At 36.1% G+C, this 21,037-nt stretch overlaps 1 protein-coding gene across 2 annotated transcripts in view; it reads right to left on the bottom strand.

The window, feature by feature from the left end:
- Positions 1 to 21,037, bottom strand: part of HS3ST5 (heparan sulfate-glucosamine 3-sulfotransferase 5) — a 297,249-nt gene that overhangs the window by 257,821 nt on the left and 18,391 nt on the right. The window contains exon 2 of one of the 2 annotated variants that reach the window (XM_055535133.1): positions 12,714 to 12,778. The exons of the other annotated variant lie outside the window; for it this stretch is intronic. The gene's annotated coding sequence lies outside the window, so the exon portion shown is untranslated. The remainder of the gene's footprint in view (positions 1 to 12,713; positions 12,779 to 21,037) is intronic. 2 annotated transcript variants of the gene reach the window in all.

Below are 21,037 nucleotides of genomic sequence, written 5' to 3'. Positions count from 1 at the left end.
CACTGCTGAGTTTTCCAAATTTGCTGGTGTATTGAGTGCAGCACTTTCACAGCATCATCTTTCAGGATTTGGAATAGCTCAACTGGAATTCCATCACCTCCACTACTTTTGTTCCTAGTGATGCTTTCTAAGGCCCACTTGACTTCACATTCCAGGATGTCTGGCTCTAGGTGAGTGATCACACCATCATGATTTTCTTGGTCATGAAGCTCTTTTTTGTACAGTTCTTCTGTGTATTCTTGCCACCTCTTCTTAATATCTCCTGCTTCTGTTAGTTCCATACCATTTCTGTCCTTTATCGAGCCCATCGTTGCATGAAATGTTCCCTTGGTATCTCTGATTTTCTTGAAGAGATCTCTAGTCTTTCCCATTCTGTTGTTTTCCTCTATTTCTTTGCATTGATTGCTGAAGACGGCTTTCTTATCTCTCCTTGCAGCATATTCAAAAGCAGAGACATTATTTTGCCAACAGAAGTCCATCTAGTCAAGGCTATGGTTTTTCCAGTGGTCATATATGGATGTGAGAGTTGGACTGTGAAAGATGAGCGCTGAAGAATTGATGCTTTTGAACTGTGGTGTTGGAGAAGACTCTTGAGAGTCCCTTGGACTGTAAGGAGATCCAACCAGTCCATTCTGAAGGAGATCAGCCCTGGGATTTCTTTGGAAGAAATGATGCTAAAGCTGAAACTCTAGTACTTTGGCCACCTTATGCGAAGAGTTGACTCATTGCAAAAGACTCTGATACTGGGAGGGATTGGGGGCAGGAGGAGAGGGGATGACAGACAATGAGATGGCTGGATGGCATCACTGACTCGATGGACGTGAGTTTGAGTGAACTCCGGGAGTTGGTGATGGACAGGGAGGCCTGGAGTGCTGCGATTCATGGGGTCGCAAAGAGTCGGACATGACTGAGCCACTGAACTGAACTGAACTGAAACTTGTGTAGCTATTACTGATGAATTCTTGAGACCAATTTGGCTCCTGGAGATTCAATGTTCTAAATCACTCAAGAAAGTTTAATTTGTTTAAACTGAGATTGACTCAATAAAGCTTTTTAAAATGCTTTACTTTCTCAAACTGGTTTTAAAAAATTGGCAGGTTGAATGTACTCTCTGCATTGAGGAGTTACCAGGTTTCACCAATTCTGGCCTCAGTTCAATCAAAATTTTCAGCTCTAGCTTTTATAAAATTTTTAACAAAAATGGGTTATGAAGCTTTTACTAAAAGAATTTCAAGATGCCCAAAGATATTTTTAGTGATTCCAACATAAATAAGATGATTAATGTATACTTATCCCAGATACTTGTCTTTTCCCCCACAAACAAAAACCCTACCACATTATATCTTCATTGGTTTTCTATTGATTTAAACAAGAATTCTCAATTGGGATTCTTGTGAACTTTAGGAAATCTGAAAACCTTCAAAATTGCATGAAAAATTTAGCATATTGTGCTTATGTATTTTTCTGGGCAGAGGAATCATGGCTTTCATCTGATTTTAAAAGTTTTCTTTTCTTTCTTTTTTATTTCAACACGTTAAGAACCACTGCTTTGAGAGAGCACAAGAAGTTCTGTCTAGAGAAGAAAGTACTTAGAGAAAACAGTTTCTCTTGTAGGGGACTTTCTCATCTTTGTCCTTATCAGGGCACATCACATGTTACCCAGGAACAAACATCCTAAGGAATCTAGAAAAATATACCAGCTATAAATTTGGATGTACATAGCTGTAGTTTCACCATAACACTGACTGCCTAAGATTATTTTTAAGATACAGATAATAATGCAGGCAATTATTTCTAAAATACCCACAAAAGTAATCTAACAGCTTTAACAATTGATTCTGCATCCATATTTTAAGAATTAGGATGTGGTTCTCCATATCAAGCCTTCAGGAAGGCAAAGATAATAAATTTTATTATAAAAATATGGATGTCAGTGAGGGAGAGTTCATAAAACCACAGGAATGATTGGCTGCAGTAGCAGTGTGATTCTATGTGAACTTTAGAGCAGAGAAGAAATAAATCATTCAGAACTCTGTCACTGATTCCATAAGCACTGTCATTTCCCTGTAACTGATACACATGTCTCTGGGAGAAATACAAGATGTCAGAAGTATTTCTGAGTGACCTATACTCAACTAGCAATTACTAAAAGGTCAGTAAGCAGAAAGAACCACATCAACTCCTGCTATTTATATGGAAGCAATTAGAAATAGAACAAAAGAATTAATGACTGCTTATCATACGGTTTCATATAGTAAGACTTCATGATGTTTTCTTAAATGTCTACTTTAAACATAATTTTCTAAAGCATACTAGTCACACACAAACTTAAGGCTATAAAAAAATAATCTTTCCATTTGTTTAAAGGGCTACACAGAAATAAAGCACAAAGAGCTGGCGGCTCTCACAAAGCTCTGTGTTTTATATATTAAATGCTGTGAGTCTAGAATTTTGCATTTATTTTTCATATAAATTCTTAATGCCTCTACACTATACATTTACATAAAATAAAAGCTCCCTCTAGTGGCTAAAAAGCACTCTTAACTTGAGTTTAGATTTGGTTTATATTAACAATTATCAATCTCTTAGGTCTCAGATTCTTTAGTTTATGTAAGTGATATCTATCACTATTTTCCACATTAGAGGTCAAAGCTGAGATTAAAATTATTAATTCATTTAAAAATAATAAACCTATTACATGTTAACACAAATAATATTTTATAAAAAAAATAAATGTACTTTCCAAAAAAAATTACAAGAAGGGATTTACTGTTTTACATTTTTACAAATCTCTTTAATGCCTGACTTAAAACTCCTGGATTCTCATAAATGCCTCTGCATTAAATCTGTTCCAATATGTTGTTTTATTATAACATACATATCAAGTTCCACATAGATGTTTTTTGGAAAAGACTAATTCAGAAGCATTTTCAGATAATCATGCTTGTTTTTCTTTAATACTACACCAACACTTGACAAGTAATATTTTATTAAAGTTTGGCTGCATTGTAGAATCTGAAACTGAATCAGTGAACTTTGTACTCTATCACCTCAAAATAGTTCTATCTTTCACTTTGAATGGATCTTTTTACCAACAATAAATTTTAACCCTAGTCACTTGGAAAACGTTTAAATCTTCTGAACTCTACATATCTTCCAAATGTTGACACATTTCACTATCAAAAAATCTACCACCCATCTAACTCAAAAAGTCTGTACCTATTGCAAAGCTCTCAAAATACTAGGGGTGTATACATGTTTTTTTGGAGAAGGCAATGGCACCCCACTCCAGTACTTTGCCTGGAAAATCCCATGGATGGAGGAGCCTGGTGGGCTGCAGTCCATGGGGTCGCGAAGAGTCGGATACGACTGAGCAACTTGACTTTCACTTTTCACTTTCATGCACTGGAGAAGGAAATGGCAACCCACTCCAGTGTTCTTGCGTGGAGAATCCCAGGGACGGGGGAGCCTGGTGGCTGCCGTCTATGGGGGTCACACAGAGTTGGACACAACTGAAGTGACTTAGCAGCAGCATACATGTCTTCTAGTACTTCTATTTTGAAAGCTAGAATTTTATCACTGCCAAAAAAGATTGTTGAGTTGTTCTCCTTGAAAAGACAGCCTACCTTGCTCACTTTTGAGAAAAAGTCTATGAAATATCCAGGAATGAATAACTGCAGTTTGTCCACCATTCTTTCAAGTAAAAATGTTCCATGAATAATGTGGCTAGTTTACTTAGCAACTCAAACAATCCCCATGAGCTTTTTCTCAAGACAACCTTTATACTCTGATATGCAGAAGTGCTTAATGCATACTTACCATTTCATCACATGGCCTACTTAAAATATCATATTCAATGGTTGAGATTTCATATAATTAATTAATTTTTACTGCTTTATCAAGGACATTCTTAAGGAAAGCTGCATCTTCCTCCCCCTTCCCCTCTCTTCTAAATGTGAGTGTGTGGCAGAGGAGAATATAATCAGTTTGGTAGTGCTGCCGTGATTTGTGCTAAGGTTTCGGAAGTTTTTCTCACCATTGATTGTTGCACCATACAATGAAAAGGACAAAAAAAAAAAAACAACCTTCATATTGTTATGTGAATAGTTTTGATCTCGCAGATTCCTTGACAGTGATTCAGGGATAACAGGAGTCCATAGATTACATCTTGAGAACCAGAGTTCCTAAGATACAGTGGCCTGTAATGTTGGAAAGGAAAGACCAGCTGGTTGGCTTCTTAAATTAGTAGAAATAAACAGCTTAGAATGTCCAAGTGACCCACTCAAGGCCACGCAGTTCCTGTGTAATTTGCATTGCATTCTGTTTCCATGAAAGTATCTTAAATTTTGAGACTCTTTTAGCCTGTACACATTTTTTAAACAATGATGACTATTAAAAATGTTCAAGAAAGTCCTCCTTTTCTCTTTAAGGGTCTAAATTTTCTTTAATATTCTTATTTTGGTTTATTCAGGGACTGTTTAAGACAAAACTTTTCATGGATAGTATTGATATACAGATTATTCAAAAGCAAAGAGTTTATCATGAGATTATAAACCGTATAAATTTCAACCTAGAATACATCTCAGGACCAATTTTGTATTACAACATTACTGAGAGATGTTGGTGCTTTAGTGCCTGATATTGTTTATAATAATTTTTCAACAGAATGTTTCAACAGCTATATTCTAGCTGCAAATTGTTATCCATTAATATGATAATAAACATTAGGAAACAAAGAAGACATACAGTGTTCCTTTAGTTACAGATGTAGTTGCTATGGGCTTCCCAAGTAGCTTAGTGATAAAGAATCTGCCTGCTCATGCAGGAGCCACAGGGCATACGGGATCAGTCCCTGGGTGAGGAAGGTCCCCTAGAGGAGGAAATGGCAACCCACTCCAGTATTCTTGCCTGGAAAATCCCATGGACAGAGGAGCCTGGTGGGCTACAAAGTCAGAAGTCCATAGGGTCACAGAGAGTCAGAAGACAAGACTGAGTGACTGAGCATGAATGCACATAGTTGCTATAAAAATAGCTATTATTTGAAAACCTGTATTTGGGTCTAGCAGTTAGGATTACTGGGTTTCACCCGGGCGGCCCAGGTTTGACTCCCACTGTGGGAATTCCAACCTTTGGGCTTCCGCAATGACTCAAGTGGTAAAGAATCCACCTGCAATGCGGGAGACACAGGAGACGTGGGTTCAATCAAGTAAATGCAACCCACGCCAGCATTCTTGCCTGGAAAACCAACCCCATGGACAGAGGAGTCTTGTGGGCTACAGAGTTGGACACAACTGAGCATGCATTTGGGTACCCAAATATAATAAAATGGTATTAAATGCTTTATAATCCAGGAACCCAATGAGTTTAATAGATATCTCAGTTATCAAGAAAATAAAAGCTCTAAATTTAAGGAAAACACATTAGGACATAAGATCACTTCTTTGGTGATTCTTCAGTATCTCCTATTCCTCTCAAAACTCTGTTCTGATCACAATAGTATAGGTGATAGCAGCAGCCAGAGGAGACTCGTGGGGAAACACACACAACTGCGTAAGAACAACGTGAGCATTGCCTCATTTTCCTGTCAGGCAAGAACTCCCAAGTCATTTGTGAACATGTGGACTGGGCTTCTTTTATTGTTGCTAGAGAAGGTTCAAAGTCACATGCTGTCCAACTACAGTTTCCTGACTTTGTGAACATGGACAGGAAATTCCAGACTTTAATTTTGTTGTTGTTGTTGTTCAGTCACTAAATAGTGTCTGCATCTTTGTGACTCCATGGACTGCAGCAAGACAGACTCCTCTATCTTCCACCACCTCCCAGGGTTCGCTCAAATTCATGTCCATTGAGTCAGGGATGCTAAGCAACTATCTCATCCTCTGCCACTCCGTTTTCCTTTTGATTTCAATTTTTTCCAGGGTCTTTTCCAATGAGTTGGCTCTTCAGATCAGGTGGCCAAAGTATTGGAGCTTCAGCAACAGTACTTCCAATAAATAGTCAGGGTTGATTCCTTTAGGAAACTTTGATTCTTAAAGCCTTATTATACTATGGTCCATGAGATTACCTAGGGTAGATCTACAGGGACATCCTCTGAGTCATAACTCATTCTACCAGGGTTGAATAATATAAAAATCATTTCTCTTTCTCTTGTGAGACCAACACAGGATGCTGCATTTGAAATATGTGTACCACAAGTTCCCTTACTTTTTTTTCACATAGTACTCTGCTAAATTACATAGAGATTGCTACAAACTATAATAAAACTCTTTTTATAAATTTCTAAGAATTTCATTATATTAAAATTTAATTTAGAAACTAGGATAAAAATTGGATTCATTGATGCTGGTCTAAAATAAGTTTTTGGAGAATAGTGATAAAAAGTAACTTTGGTAATGAAGCCTGTGTAAAGCAATGCATAACATATGCAATTTCTACTTTGTAAAGGTAAGGGGTGGAAAGAATTTGCATTTAAATTTAAAAAGCAGATGAATTGGCATTTACTAGTGAGATGTAATTTGCTTCCTTTTAATAGACAATGAAATATTGATAGCAACATATCCAAGAAAATTTAGAATACTTTTTTAATTAATACCAATGTGAAGTGAATTCAAATTTAACTTCAAAGATATCCTTATTGACCATTTTCAAATTGGTTTTGAATAAAATGATTGGGGGTTTAGAGTATGACAATATATATAATATTGCTCTAATTACAGTCATTAGTCAATGTGCAATATTAAAACTGATGCAGTCAAATTTTAGTGAGTTGAGTCATATAACAACCTTTAGAAATGATTGCTTTAGAAAGCAGGTAAGAACATATTAATTTGGAAAGTAACTTTTTATACACTGACATTGCTTCCTGAGAGGAAATAAGTGAGTATTCTTTATTTCAAGAATAATGTAGAAAAAATTATCATAATAAATGCCTATTAAAATTTTTAAGTTGAAAATTTATATACTAACAAGCATGCTTAAGAGTATATTGAATTAAAAAAAAACTCTTTGAAGCAAGAGTCTTTTAAACTTAATATTCTTGTCCTTGTTTAACTCCCATAGCAGGAAATAATCCAGTTTCACACAAATTAGATGGCTCATTGAGTATTTGAGTATAAGTATACGAACAAAACTAGTGGAGGTGATGGAATTCCAGTTGAGCTATTTCAAATCCTGGAAGATGATGCTGTGAAAGTGCTGCACTCAACACACCAGCAAATTTGGAAAGCTCAGTGGTGGCCACAACCAGAAAAGGTCAGTTTTCATTCCAATCCCAAAGAAAGGCAATGCCAAAGAATGCTCAAACTACTGCACAATTGCACTCATCTCATACACTAGTAAAGTAATGCTCAAAATTCTCCAAGCCAGGCTTCAGCAATATGTGAACTGTGAACTTCCTGATGTTCAAGCTGGTTTTAGAAAAGGCAGAGGAACCAGAGATCAAATTGCCAACATCCTCTGGATCATGGAAAAAGCAAGAGAGTTCCAGAAAAATATCTATTTCTGCTTTCTTGACTATGCCAAAGCCTTTGACTGTGTGCATCCCAATAAACTGTGGAAAATTCTGAAAGAGATGGGAACACCAGACCACCTGATCTGCCTCTTGAGAAACCCATATGCAGGTCAGGAAGCAATAGTTAGAACTGGACATGGAACAACAGACTGGTTCCAAATAGGAAAGGGAGTACATCAAGGCTGTATATTGTCACCCTGCTTATTTAACTTACATGCAGAGTACATCATGAGAAATGTTGGGTTGGAAGAAGCACAAGCTGGAATCAAGATTGCTGGGAGAAGTATCAATACCTCAGATATGCAGATGACACCACTTTTATGGCAGAAAGTGAAGAGGAACTAAAAAGCTTCTTGATGAAAGTGAAAGAAGAGAATGAAAAAGTTGGCTTAAAGCTCAACATTCAGAAAACTAATATCATGGCATCTGGTCCCATCACTTCATGGGAAATATATGGGGAAACAGTGGAAACAGTGTCAGACTTTATTTTTTGGGGCTCCAAAATCACTGCAGATGGTGACTGCAGCCATGAAATTAAAAGATGCTTACTCCTTGGAAGGAAAGTTATGACCAACCTAGATAGCATATTCAAAAGCAGAGACATTACTTTGCCAACAAAGGTCCATCTAGTCTAGGCTATGGTTTCTCCAGTGGTCATGTATGGATGTGAGAGTTGGACTGTGAAGAAGGCTGAGCGCTGAAGAATTGATGCTTTAGAACTGTGCTGTTGGAGAAGACTCTTGAGAGTCCCTTGGACTGCAAGGAGATCCAGCCAGTCCATCCTATAGGAGATCAGTCCTGGGTGTTCATTGGAAGGACTGATGCTGAAGCTGAAACTCCAATGCTTTGGCCACCTCATGCAAAGAGTTGACTCATTGGAAAAGACCCTGATGCTGGGAGGGATTGGGGGCAGGAGGAGAAGGGGACGACAGAGGATGAAATGGCTGGATGGCATCACTGACTCAATGGACGTGAGTCTGAGTGAACTCCGGGAGTTGGTGATGGACAGGGAGGCCTGGCGTGCTGCGATTCATGGGGTCGCAAAGAGTCAGACACGACTGAGTGACTGAACTGACTGAACTGAACTGATAGGAAGTTACAGCTCTCTCACTCTTGACTGGAGCAGTAGCTCAGTGCAGCATCTCAGAGGTTCCAAACTGCCCCAGCACACAGTCCCATGTGGAGACAAGACCCAGGGAAAAAGTGAGTGAACAAAAAGGTTGGTGAGGTGAGTCTCCTGCTAGTCCCCTGTATCCCAACAAAACCTTAAACTATATGTAGAGATATTCCTGCTTCCTGGGAACTGGGACACAGCCGTCCTTGATAACTGGGTGTTCTCAGGGTCAAGCAGGTTGAAACAAGAAAAGGATGATCTTCCCTTCAGATGAGGAATCATATTAACAAGCATCCAGGAAGCCAAAATGAGAATCAATCCCACAGAGCATATTGGTCTGTAAAGTGTCATACTAACCTGGGATGTGGTTAACATGGAATGCAGAGTCCCACTTTAGAGATTCAGATTTAGGAAAGATAAGGCCATGGAAGGTTTCCCAGGTGGCTCAGTGGTAAAGAATGCACCAGCCAATGCAGGAGATCTAGGTTTGATCCCTGGATCAGAAGATACCCTAGAGAAGGAAATGGAAACCCACTCCAATATTCTTGCCTGGGAAAACCCAGGGACAGAGAAACCGTGTGCTACAGGCCATGGGGTTGCAAAAGAGTCGGACACAACTTAGTGACTAAACAATAACAAGGCCAAGGAAGCTGGCTTTGTACCAGTAATCTAGGGGATGCCACTGAAAGTCATTTCTTTGGGCACACTAAAGAAACCCTTTTACAGAGTATGTATGAGTACCAGAGGACATGAAGTTCCAAAAAGGGTGATATGTTTCAAATAACTGAAACTTGTAATACATTTAAAATACAAATAGAGTTGTCCAAGATACAGATTTAAGTAATAATAAGTGAAACCTTCTTACTATTTGGATGACTTGTCAATAAAACATACCTATACACCCCCTCTAAAATATCACCCAGTGTAATAAATTAAACAGTAATCTCAGGTTGAAAATATTAACCAAGCTTTTTGTGTTAAACACTTCTATTTTTTTTTTTTATAAGAGGACTAAAACACTGAAAGACATAATACTACATTTACCTTTGGGCCAAGATTATTTCACATTTTGAGCAGAAAATTATTTGCACTAAATATTACCTGCCAGGGCTCTTTTCCAATTTTTATTTCATAAATATAAAATATATCTAAAGAAAAGGATTTTTATTTATACTTGAACATGCCTTTCGGTAAGTTCTCAAGGGTAACAGGCATAGAACAAGACTTATGAGTCAATAGAAGACATCAGTGAACTTGTTCCCTCTCATATATGACAATTAGACAAGAGCAGTGATAGAATGGTGGGAAAAAATATTAGTCTTAGTGCTTACAGAAGACTTAGATTGCAATGCAAACTAACATTCTTATATCTAAAATATCTTTCAAGTTTTAAATTCACAGGAAGAAGGCAACCTCCTCCAGGGAACTCGGTACAACATTTTTATAGCTAATAAATGAATGACAAATCTGCCTTTACTATATACCAATAATGAGAGAGAGGCTGCTGCTGTTGCTGCTAAGTCGCTTCAGTCGTGTCCCACTCTGTGCGACCCCATAGATGGCAGCCCACCAGGCTCCCCTGTCCCTGGGATTCTCCAGCCAAGAACACTGGAATGGGTTGCCATTTCCTTCTCCAATGCATGCAAGTGAAAAGCAAAAGTGAAGTCATTCAGTCGTGTCCGACTCCTAGCGTCCCCACGGCCTGCAGCCCACCAGGCTCCTCCGTCCATGGGACTTTCCAGGCAAGAGTACTGGAGTGGGCTGCCATTGCAGTTGTACCAAAGGAAAAAAAAAACTTTGGGACTCTTAGATTTTTTTTTTTCCTGAAAGATAAATCAAATAATTAAGCTTATCTGTAGGTTACTTAATGACTCGAGTAAGGAACTCTTCCTAAAACGACAGTTTAGGCTTTCAAATTTGGTTGTATTATAAAAGACAACTTTTGACATTCCTTTTATAGAAAAGACCATCATATTTAATCACCAGTTTTTTCTCCTCCTAGACACCCAGGAAAAGTATTTTTTCCCCAGCCTGCTTCCATCTAAGTAGGGCCCTGTACACAATAAACATTTGCTGCATATATGTTTATTTAATGATATGATTATATTCCCCACAGTTTTCAATGGTAGGAATGTTTGATACATTTTTCATGTATTTCCACAAATACAAACTCACTTAAAGCCTTAAAATGCCCTTGAAAGTTTAGCAACTTTCTGGTTCACTTCCAGATTGTAAAGGTTCCAATAGGTTGAATTATTCAGATAAAGCCGAAGTCATCAAGATTAAATGCTCAGGCTTAAGAATAAATACATTAAATAAACAAAGAAACAGAACTCCCAATTCTATTGTTTGAAGCAAACACTGCCATTTAGAATACAGTAGAGGCAGATTTCTCACTGCAAGACAAGAATGCAAAATTTTACATACCAGGCTGTTGTTAATCATCACACTGTTATATGATAAAAATAAAAAACAAAACAATAAAAACATTTATACGTTTATTTTGAGGAAAGTGGTTAACCAAGGTGTATAACTTTCAAATAATAAAATCCTATAAGAATCTAACATTCATTTACTAAGACATAAAGAGACCTATAGTGTATTAAGGAAAACAGTGATTTCTTGACTATGTTTCCATTTTGATCTTTGTGATTATGTATTTGGAAGAACATACATCAATATGTTAAGAGTGATAACTTCTGAGTGGAAGAATTATGATTTATTTAAATTACTCTTTATGATTTTTTATAATAAGCCATTTTTCAGAAATAAACTTTTAAAAACAAAACCATAAATTATTTTTCTATGATCAAAACTAAATATATGATTATATAAATAATTTACTAGGTATTTCATTACTTAAGTCTTTGTACTTTCAATTTGGCATTCTGCTTTGAAAGTTTATAGTATTTTAATTTTGCAACCTGAGTAATGTTCTCCATTAACATATGATCTGCTACTTTTATATTTACTTTTTTAATGAGATAGAGTTCTACATAGAGTATTCTTGTCTTTTCCTCCCTCTGGCTGAATTTGGGCCAAACCAGTATTCAGATTAATACTAAATGCCTAGGAATATTTGGATTTCTTGTTAATATATTTGCAAACTAACACTATCTAATGGAATCTCTGGCAAAATCTAAAAATAATGAGGTCTCAAATGTTTAAAAGAACACTAACGTAAACTACTTAAAAGTGAGAAACAAATGCTTGTTTGCGGTTTCAACAAATGTGCTGAAACAACTGAGTAGCAAAGTAGAAAAAAAAAATGAACCTTGATCTTTACCTCACATCATACACAAACATATTTAGACTTAGGTCTAAATTTAAAATAGAAAATATTTATAAATTTAAAAGCTAAAATTATGAAACTTCTACAATAAAACATAGAATAAGACCATTGAGGTGGATAAGTATTTTTTAGATTGACACAATAAATATAAAATTAAGAAGATAAAATCAATAAATTGGACTTTATCAAAACTTTATCAAAAGTTTATCAGAACTTCTGGTCTTCAAAAGATATCATTTAGGAAATAAAAGGGTAAGCCACAGATTGAAAGAATATATTTCTTGTATATGCAACAACAAATTACATGTACATGATGCAAATTACATGTACATGTAGTACATGATGCCAAGAACTGACTCATTGGAAAAGACCCTGATGCTGGGAAAGATTGAAGGCAGAAGAAGAGGATGATAGAGGATGAGATGGTTGGGTGGCATCACCAACTTGATGGACATGAGTTTGAGCAAGCTTCAGGAGTTGGAGATGGACAGGAAAGCCTGGCGTGCTGCACTCCATGGGGTTGCAAAGAGTCAGACACAACTGACTGAACTGAACTGAACTGAACAACAAATACCTGTATCTAGAAGCAAAAAAAAAAAATCTTAAAACTGAGTAATAAGAAAATCAACACACTTAAAAATGACTAGTTTATCAATGATATAGCCAATACATACATGAAAAGATGTTCAACATTAATTATCAAGGAAATTAAATTTAAAACCACAGTGAGAGACCACTTGACAGTCATTAGCAGGGCAAACATAAAATAAAAAAGACAAAAAACAGGCAATACTAACTCTTGATGGGAATGTGCTAGAACCACTTGAAACTCTCACATGTTTCTGATGGGAGTGCAATCATGCTGGAAAACAAGTTTGGCAGTCTTAAAAAAAGTTAAACATACATAACATCTGATAATTCCAATACTACGTATTAATTTACACATGAAATATAAAAACATACACAAAAAGACTTATAAAAGAATGTTCATAACATTTTTATTCATAATAATCCTAAACTGGAAACAACCCAAATGTCCAAAAATAGATGAATGGACAAACAATTGTGATATATTCATACAATGGAAGAGTGTGTGCTTGCTCAGTTGTGTCTGATTCTTTCTGACCCTATGGAATTATAGCCCATTGGGTACCTCTGTCCATGGGATTCCCCAGGCAAGAATACTGAAGACAATGGAATATTACTCAGCAATTTTTTCAAATATGTAGAGCCAACACAGATTGTACAAAATCACTTATATGAAGTTTTAGAACAGGCACCACTAACTAATCAATAGTGATAAAAATCAAATCAATAGTTTACAAAGTAGAAAGTGACAGGAATTATCTGCAAACGTACATGGAACTTCCTAGGGAGGTGGAAAAGATGCTCAATATCCTCATTGTGGTGGTGATTAAATAGATACACAGATTTGTCAGAGCCCACTAAATATACACTTAAAAATGAATGCATCTTATTGTATGTGAATTATGTATCAATCAAGTAATTTAAAATAGATGCTGGGCTATGGGGATTAGAAATAAGAAAATTTCCTAGATTAGTGGTTCACAACCTTTACCTTGCATCAGAATCCCATGGAAGGCTTTAAAATATTTTGTTACAGGGGTGATGCCCTGGGAATATGCATTTCTAACAAGTTCTCAAATGATGCTGATGTTGCAGGTACAGAGAGCACAGTTTGACAACCACTGCCTTTAGAGGTTGACAGAACTAATTCCTAAGTTTTGACATTAGATAGGTCAATTCAGCAAGCTACCCTTGTTGCAGTAAGATACAGAGCAATTTTGAAAGTTTATGTCCATACATATTCCTTTCAATTTAATGGGAATAACAGTATTTTGAGTAATTTCCTGGAAAAAAAAAAAAGTGAGCTTTCTATTTGCTTTCATGGGCCCAAGGAGTCCTTGGAGATTCACAGAAATAGTTGGCAAATCCTCTGAAATTCAATACAAATTTTTGTGTGTATGCTCTTTTTTTCTTTTTTTTAATTTTATTTTATTTTTAAACCTGAAACACTGTATTAGTTTTGCCAAACATTTTTTTCCATAGAGAAAGGGCCAAGTTTTCAGCAAATTTTCAAGTGAATATGATCAAAAGAGATTAAGAAGAATTAAAGTAATTCTGTGAGTATCCTTTCCATTTTAATTTTAATATACATGTGTTTTCTTCAAAGATAAACAGAAGATGAATGCTTACAAATTCATTTTTTTTTAATTTGTGTTGAGCACTAAGAAGTTTTACATTAAGACTTGGCATAGATTTATGTAGGTCACTAACTGTGAAGAGAAATGAATAAGATTTCCACATTGAATCTTCTGAGAGTTTTAAGATTTTCTAGAAATGTAATTTTTTTCAAGAAAGGTTAAAATTAAGATAGTATTAATGCTATTATACCCCTAGCTTTCCCCACTACTTCTGATTCCAATGTAATTAAAACTACAAATATTAATGTAAAATTAATAACTAACTACACTATATGGCTTGGGGAACATATGAACAATAAAGCATTTGTGGCTATAAAAGCATTTTTATTTGTGCATATAAATTCTTATGTATAGAATATGTGAGCATGGTTAGCTTTCATATTTTACCATCATGTATAAGCATTTTAATGGAATTGCACACATAATATTAGAATATGGCATATTTCTCTGTTCATTGGCCACTACAACTCCCTTTTACAAATATGAAAGAGGTATATTTTCAATTTTATGCTTTATCTGATATGTATCCTAGATATATTATCTAGGGGGTCATTTTAGTTTCTTAAAGAAGGTACCAGAAGCCTTTTGTTCCATTCAATTATTTTCATAAAATAGAAAACAACTGCAAATAACTGTAGAGCACAGATTTACTAAATATATTTAGTATTAGTATTTCATAATAAATGTCAGAGGATTCTACAAATATGTGATCCACTGATGGTTTTGTGACTTAGAGGTACATAGAAAATAATTTGATTGCAAAATCTTATGACCACTACTAATTCCTTCATGCCTTGTTTTATGAAAAGGTCTTTTATTTTTCTGCATGCTTTTCAACAGGTCCTAGCCTTAGATATGTCTGTAGTCTAGATAATATATGACACTAAACTCTTTAGGAGATTCAAAAAATAAATTTTTCTCTTAACAAAACTTTTTTTTCCTCTCCCAATTTTAAATCCTTGTATAAAATCACCTTGCAGAATAATATCCTTTTCTCCCTCTTCTTGTCTGTGCTGTTGCTAACAGCTTTTAATTTGGGAAGTCTATCTCTGGGTTTTCTGCGCCTCACTGATTTCAGCTCAATTGTTTCTCTAGCTAGCAGAGCATTTCATTTCTCCTGAAGGTCACCACAGGCTGCCAAGGCTTTGAAAACATACCATCTTTTCATTCATGCTGCAATCTAACCCTGCAGTGCCATTAAGAGAAATGGAAGCAGGCATGTGACTTTTTCTATCAACAATCACTGAACTTACTATTATATAAAGTGAACCAGGCCATCAGAGAACAAGGGTCTTCCATAACTCCACGTTTTCTCAAGACGACAGAAATTATTTTTTGTATTTTAGTAGTTTGCCTATGTACATATAATTATTGGTATAAATTATACCATAATGGCATCTGCTTTTGGAAGTAACTCTTCCAACCATGTCGCTACCAGTTGCAATAAAGCAATGATGCAGGAAGCAGTCCCGTTCTAAGGACACTCATAAAACGAACACACATTGGCCATCTGTTGGAGAAGGGATGGCATTAAACGTAATGTGGGCCTGGAACACATCCAGTATTGTTTATTCTGTCACATATCAGATGAGCACTGAAATCAAACTGATGATTTTTTAATTCCAAGGGGACGAAAAATAGAGAGCAGAGGAGGGAGAAGGTTCCAGAAACACCCCAAGTATTAAAGTGACAACTTGATTCAAAAAGAAAAAAAAAGAAACTAATAAAGGCAGATGATCTCAGTGGAAGAATAATCCACATTATACATGCCAAATACTTATACTATTGGGCCAATGGAAATTCTCCATAAATATTACTTGAGTATTCTGTAGTTAAGGCTGCTAGAAAAAAATAAAGTTTCTTAGATGAGCCAGTTCATTGAATTATCAGCACAAACTTTTCTTTCTAGGATTTAAAGATAATAAATTTTTTTCTATATTTTAGGTAAGATAAAATGTTTTTAGATTATCTCATATGTTCATGTTTTATACTAGACTATAAGAAAGAAATGATACTGTGATAGAGTTATTGGGTTTTTTTGTTTTTTTTTTAAGTTCTAAGGCAATGAAATTGTTGCATAGCAATTACATTATATTAGCTACTTTGGGAAGTAAAACCCAATTTTCCTTATAAATGCAAATTATTCTAGTGTGTTTAAATGGGAAACTCACTGAAGTTGGATTCAGAAAGTTGACTTAATATCTGAAATTTTCTAATTATTAGTGAGATGACTTTATGCAAGTAATTTTCCTGATTTTCGGTTTCTTTAAAATGTAAGGATGTCAAATGGGTAATTTATGTCCAAATATCTCTGTAAAAGCTAAGACATCATGAGAATGTAAATAATTTTCTTCTCATTTTTGTAAACTCTATATGTCCATCTTGGGGCCCTTAGGATCTGTCACGTTCTCATGTAGAAGTACCCTCTTCTCCCCCAGGTTAACTTCTCTTCCTGTATTACTCACAAGGGCAACCTTCAACACGCTTGAAGTACACAGAAGTATGCAATCTCCCTTAAGAATGAAAGTGCTTTCTGGCTTACTTCACTCTGTATAATAGGCTCCAGTTTCATCCACCTCATTAGAACTGATTCAAATGTATTCTTTTTAATGGCTGAGTAATACTCCATTGTGTGAGGGAGAGGGTGGGATGATTTGGGAGAATGGCATTGAAATACGTATAATATCATATATGGAATGAGTCGCCAGTCCAGGTTCGATGCACAATACTGGATGCTTGGCGCTGGTGCACTGGGACGACCCAGGGGGATGGTATGGGGAGGGAGGAGGCAGGAGGGTTCAGAATGGGGAACACATGTATACCTGTGGCAGACTCATTTTGATATTTGGCAAAACCAATACAATAGTGTAAAGTTTAAAAATAAAATAAAATTAAAAAAAAAAGAATGAAAGTGCTAACAGAAATGCAAAGGAATTCTGTAACAGTCATAAAATCACAATAAGAAAAATATTCTCTCTTTAGGTTTTGGGCATTATCTATGGATATGATATATGACTTGTATATTACCATGTTAATTATTCCAATTTTAACGGGAAAGATGTCATGCATCCATCTGTTCATTTAACAGATATTCGTTGAGTACCTCTAGTGGTAGACCGGGCATCTACTTAGTTGGGAACAAGAGTGACATGGTGCCTGTTCTCAGAGAGCTTGTTTAAATTGGGGGATGACACCAACACAGGTAAAATATTCACTAATTGCCCTCAGAGCTATGAAGGAGCTGCAGAGTAATGATGGTGACTATGGGTGGGCTGAAGCATGTGGAGAAGTCATGGGCAAAGTGGCTGACTTTAGATAGAGTGGCTAGTGATCTGAGTTCCATATCGTCGAAACATATTAAAACACACACACACCAAAAAGATATTTTCAGGAAATCAGATGTCCTTATTAATGCTACTGTTAATGCACATACTCGAATTAGAATACTTTATTAGATAAAGTGAGTTTTTCTCCACTTGAAAGTCTGAACTATCAGCTCTTACACATATAACTGGCGGGAGTTAAGCCCACTGCCGTGCAAGCAGATGCCATCCAAGCTCCCCTACCCTGACCTGCCAAGGCTCATTAATCTCCACCATTTAACAGCTCACCATTCATGGCTGCCCATCCTGGGGAGTGAACTACATGCCGACCACTTCATGGTTGGCCCATAATACAAGGTGAACAATTAGGAAACCTGCATGGTCCGTACTAGTCAAAAGCATACTATATATTTTCCCCCAAATCTCTTAACAATGCTATAACTCAACTTCAATCTCTTCCTCAGTGATCTCTTCCTCATCACTGGATTGGTCAAATTTTTATTTTTCCTCCATCTCTCACCTATTCCCAGGGATCTCTCATACTCCTTAAACAGAGTTTAAAGAAATAATTGATAATAAAAAACTAGCCTGGGAAAAATTACAACAGTAAAATATAGGTCATAGATTCAGCCCACTGAGGCTCTGCACACCATTATTCCCTGTTTCTATATTCAAATTCATTCTCTTGAATTGCTTTTCCTGTAGCTTTTATATCACTAACTGAATCCTATTCCATCTCCCTCCTGTAGGTTACACCCTAAGCTTAGAGCATTCAGCATCTTGGCTACAAATAAGAGCTCTGGCGTCAGCAGCCCTGGGTTCAAATGCCCACTTGACCTTTTATTACTTGTGGGACCCCGAGCAAGTAAATGAACCACTTGGGGAAATAGAAGCACTTACCTCATCAAGTTGTTATGGGGAATTAACTATTATGTAAATCACTCAGCACCATGCTTGGACCCAGCAAGTGCTCAATACCTATGAGCTCTTACAAATCCACAATCTTTTCCCAAGAATGGCTAAAACAACACTTTTATCAGCTCCTATCAGCCCAAGGAAAAACAATATTTAGGTATTTCCTATCACCTTGGCAGGCTTTTGTTTTGGTTTGCTATAATCGTTTGCAGAAAAAACAAAAAACAAACAAAAAAAAACCCCTAAACCAATAACCATCCATAGTATATATTTTAAATATGCATCTAACTTCATGTTTATGTGGATTCTTTTAAATGTGATACTTGTATGTCTCTGAAGACGTTATATACTCCAAGTTCACAGAGAAACTGAAAACTCAATCTGTTTAATTTTCTTAAACTTAATATATTTCTTTAGGATTATTTAATTTGCATGCACCATTATGCAACACTTGTGATTTAGATCAATTCTTTTCCTTTGGGTTCAAAAACATTACTGCTGGGAGTGATTCCACAGACAAATATAGCTTAAGAGGATGATCTGTACCTTCAAGTTTTCTCTAAATTTGATTCATATGTAGTATAGCCTCTGGTCACCAGCTGTCACTGCTGTTTCAAAGCCTATCCATAGTTATGACCATGTTGATGTTTTGTGAAGGCCACTTCAAAAGACTTAGTTAAAAAACAACATCATTTTCTCATTTTTTATTATATTTTTTTCTCTTTTGGTCCTCTGAATATAAATATAATATGGGAAAGCTTGCTGTAATTTTCTGGAGAATGTACATCTTGCTTTTATACTTAAAATTATGTTAAAAAATCATCTCATATTTTAAGTTTTACTTCATTTTTTTCTTTGATTAGTATTCCATTTTATAGGTACAACTTAATTTACTTCAGAAGTTCTTGTTGAGGACATTTAGGCTTTTCCCAATCTTTTGCTACTATGAACAATATTGCAATAAACATACTTAGTTCTTTTGTGTATGTGTGTAAGTACATCTTAAGTCCCTGATTCTTTTTTTCCCTCAATGGCTCTACCTTATCCCAATCAAGTTTACAGTCTCTCTCTCTCACCCTTCTTCATAATAATAGATACCACATCAAATTCAATCAATTCTTGATTGCATCCAATCTTTTACTAGAGAGGAAGAAATGGTAATGGTAATAATAATAATAATTAATAGAGCTTGTTCTTAAATACACATAAGGCAGTACCAAGAAAGACATAAAAACTGGTAGTGATGGGATGGTACTTTTTAGGAGACTGCATTGTTCGTGGGATTTTACATGCACTATCTTTAATTCTCACAATTATGTTTTATTATACCCATTTTTCAGACAAGGAGATTGAGGTTCAGGTCAAATTTGGAATTTGACAAAAGTTATAAAGTTAAGTACACAGGCCAGGCTATGTACCTGGATTCTCTGATCCTAAAACCCCTATTCTGCTCTCAAATCTAAACTGTCTCTCTAATGCATCACAATAGATGTAGTGCTAACTCATGGTACCTCCGGAATCCTTCTGAATCTACTCAGGGCTGACTACTATTTCACTAGTTCAGGTAGAGTACTGAAATAGCCTTCTATGAAGTTTCCTTTCTTTCTGTTATTTCCCTCAAATTTCTCCTGCTCACCACTCTCTGATAACCTTACTCCAGTATTAATTCAATTACATCATAAGCTTTCTTTTTCAATCTAGTATTCAACTTCCTCACCATCTGGACCCATTTGCATTTGCCACACTGACATCTCTACTGTTTTGGTCGCAATCTCAGGATGGAGGGACTCTCTAAGAAGGTATATGTGAAATGAGGAAGGAGGCAGGGAGGTGTTGATTGGGTAAAGCTCCCTGCTCCTTAACCTCACCTTAAACAGGGCAGCTTTATTTTTATCTGCTTTAAGTATGGGCAGTGCAGTGCTAAGTCACTTTAGTCTTGCCCAACTCTTGTGACCCTGCCAGGCTCCTCTGTCCTTGGGATTCTCCAGGCAAGAATACTGGAGTGGGTTGCCATGCCCTTCCCCAGAGATTCTTCCCAACCCAGGGATCGAACCAATGGGGCAGGGCATATAATATTTTATTTGGGGGGAAAATAAAAAAAAAAATCTCATAACATTCTAAAAACAAAAATAAGAAGCCATGAATAATGTAGAAATATCAGACCCATAGGATAGGAAGGTTTTTGTCTCTTGTTCACTACAATCATGTCAGCACTTAAATGGTAGAAAACACTAGAAAACAATAATATTTGTTGAAGAAACAAATAGATGAATGGATTTAATTAATTTTGGTTTCACTGATGTTCTAACTGAAACTTCAGTTAGTCAACAGCTTGCTGTAAGTTTCTTCTTTATTTTCCCACATGTGAAACCCACCACTCCCACCCAGGAGTATTGTGAGGATTAAAAATGTAAAGTACACAGCACAATAACTGAAACATTCTAATCTTTGGGTTTATTGATCTTTCTATATCGAAAATTATCTGGAATTTCTTGTTCTCTTGTCCTTTAAAATTGTTCCTCATCAGAGCCACTAATGGCTTTTCCCAGAGTCTTTCTCAATTAACCCAGAATCTATTTATCTGATTGGCATTTGTCTGTTTCCCATGGTAATGCAAGGTGAAAAAAATAAGGCTAGTCTGGTATTTTTTGGTCACTA

The sequence above is a fragment of the Bubalus kerabau genome, chromosome 9 (assembly GCF_029407905.1).
Source record: "Bubalus kerabau isolate K-KA32 ecotype Philippines breed swamp buffalo chromosome 9, PCC_UOA_SB_1v2, whole genome shotgun sequence".
NCBI classification, from domain to species: Eukaryota; Metazoa; Chordata; class Mammalia; order Artiodactyla; family Bovidae; genus Bubalus; species Bubalus kerabau.
Note: the sequence above shows the minus strand (reverse complement) of the source record. Positions and strands in the feature narration are given on the sequence as shown.